The sequence below is a fragment of the Culex pipiens genome, chromosome 2, assembly GCF_016801865.2.
Source record: "Culex pipiens pallens isolate TS chromosome 2, TS_CPP_V2, whole genome shotgun sequence".
NCBI classification, from domain to species: Eukaryota; Metazoa; Arthropoda; class Insecta; order Diptera; family Culicidae; genus Culex; species Culex pipiens.
Genome location: NC_068938.1, coordinates 118,594,677 through 118,597,290, shown reverse-complemented (window position 1 = coordinate 118,597,290; position 2,614 = coordinate 118,594,677). Strand labels below are relative to the sequence as shown.

The window sequence follows — 2,614 nt, the reverse complement described above, 5'->3', positions numbered from 1 at the left end:
TTATTTTCGTAATAGTATTTGTTATATAACTTTTTATAGAAATCATCTTTTCATGAGCTTTTTGTAGCAAAATGTTTGGCATGAGTTTCTGATCAAAACGTAGTACTAGGTTCCTGTTAAACTTTAAATTTTTTGCATATTTCATCACAAAATGTGCATAGTGCTCAAGGGGTGTAAATACTTTCTTTACATACTGTATGTTTATAGGACCTTTAAAAAAACTCTAAAAAAATTGATTAAAGCACTGTAAAAAGTTGTTCAAATCTGATCTTTGCAATATGCTCACGCATATAAAATATATGTGCACGGCACCTGAACGGTATATGCAATGCTTACAAACTAAATGATTCGTCAATATGCAGCCGCATATAGCATGTATGTTTAGCACGCATGATTTTTAATAGCTATGCAATTTATTATTATAAACTACTCGTCATGTTGAAACGTTTTTGAAGCTTTTTCGGATAATAATTAAATTAATTGTTTTTTAAACACTTCTTTACATTTATTGTGGTATTTATTTGCTGAATCACACTTTTTGTTCATGTAGCGGAGCTGCTCGTGGCCGTGAAAAGAACTTGTCCTTATCCTGTGCGGTCCTTGACGTCATAGCTGCAGTCAGCCGCGGGAACCCCGGAACTACTCCTGCGGTCTTTCATTGAAGATCGTGACGAAGATTCATTCGTGTATATGGCTGGCCATAAGGTGACTTCCGGCGATGGGGCTTCCGGGAAGAATCCGACCTCGGTCGAGATGTTTCGGTGTGCGAACGATGTCGGCTCAAACTCTGCTGTCCTTGCTGAGCATTCCCATATCCGGGTCAATTGCAGCCGGCACCGTACCCTAACCATCCTTCTGGCCCTCTTCGTTGCTCTTTGCTTCTGGATTCTAGACCTGTGAAGAAAGAATAAAGTTTAGCAAAATTCTCAATTTCTCCACACTCATCTAAAACACCTCCGGCCACCTCCAGCACTGTGTACCGGTTTGAGCCGATCACAACCTATGCACGCACAAGAACCGGCTCCGTGGCTTAATGGTTGCGGCTTCTGCCTCGAATACAGAAGGTTCAGGGATCAAATCCCGGTCGGTTCCCTTGAAATTTGGAATCAGGAAGTGAACTTTAAATATGAACAAAAAACCTTTAGGTGGGTGGGATTCGAACTCACACCCTTTGGATTGATGGTCTGGGACGCTAACCAGTCGGCCATCATGGAGTTAATGCTCTAGAACTGAATTGATCCGTAGTGGCGAAATATTGTCACAAGGTATAACATATCAATCCATTATATAACTACTAACACCGTCTCAAAACAGCCCAGGGCCATCTCATATACTGATGAACTGGACGAGGGAGTCGTGGATTGCCTGGCCCGAGTCATCTGCATTACCGATCTTTGTCCGTACAATTGGGTACTAAAGCCTTATGTCAATTTTTATGTACAACGGTAAAAAACACGATTAAAAACCATTTCTGATCACTTTTTTTTCATTTTAATGCAAGAATTTTTTTTGACAAGACAACATTTTTTCGATGGATCAACTATGGTCCCCTTGGAACGAGCTGTCAAGTAGGACCTTTTCTGTCAAGAAGGACCGCGAGGTTAATTTTTCAAAATTGATTTAAAAACCCATTTTAAACTCTTTGTGGTCGTACAAAGGGTTATTGTACTCAGAAAAATAAGCTTTATCGCTGTAAACAATAATATCACCAATCCAAGCTTCATTTTAGGACCCAATTTCAGAAGAAATCGTTAGCCAGAGAAAGGTATTCGCTTCAAAGGTTCTTGAGATATATGGTGGTTACTAACCGAACCGTCTCAGTTGAAATATACTGTGGTCATGGCCAAGTCCTGCCAAGGCGGGGGTTCAAATACATACATACATCACAACCTATGCACGCACAATTACGAAGCTGCACTCAAGGTACACGGGACAGGACACGTGCCAGATCATCAGAACGCCAGCGGGAAATCGTTCAGCTCTGGACCCCCTTCGTTCCGAAACCAGCTGCCATCGCGGAGCGCGGAATCCACAGCCAATTTCACTAACAAATTTCTGCAAAAATACACCACCGTTGATTTCATTTGCACTATTTTCCAGCACAATGTACTACACAATGTATGTACTTTTAAATTTACTCTGGTTAAACTTCCGCTCAATCGTTTGTGGGGCGTTTTTTCTTCGGAAAAAATGAATCGCTTTCAACCCGAGGACTGACCGCATGCGACTGCTGCTGCTCGCTCATGTGGTTGACACACAAACATTCACGCGCAAACGATTATAGAGTTATCTAAGCCCGCTATCACGCACACTAGCACGCCATTTGTTTTGCTGTCCGGTACAAAATTTAACCTCAATCTTTTTCGTATACGTACACGCAATACATGCGCACGTAGATAACTCTATGCACACATTCGAGCGCACATTCATAAATGTTGTGAACCTTGCATTTAAATCTCATGAGAAAAAGCCTAAGAGCCTAAAGTCTAAGAGGTCGCCTCTCAGCGCGGTGGTTTGGTTCCGTTGGCAGATCGGTGATGCGTTCTCACGGTATGAGATAGAACGGGGTTCAATTCCCCGGCGGAATACAGTGCACAATTTTTTCGCAAATTAT

General features: G+C 41.8%; 1 long non-coding RNA gene across 1 annotated transcript; it reads right to left on the bottom strand.

Annotated features, from left to right (window-relative positions):
* Positions 1 to 208: 208 nt before the first annotated feature.
* LOC120419447 (uncharacterized) lies at positions 209 to 2,205 on the bottom strand. Its single transcript, XR_005605723.2, has 4 exons — positions 2,127 to 2,205; positions 1,891 to 2,055; positions 955 to 1,000; positions 209 to 894 (listed from the first exon to the last, which is right to left on the bottom strand). It is a non-coding gene; the product is annotated as an uncharacterized LOC120419447 (long non-coding RNA).
* Between the last annotated feature and the right edge of the window lie 409 nt (positions 2,206 to 2,614).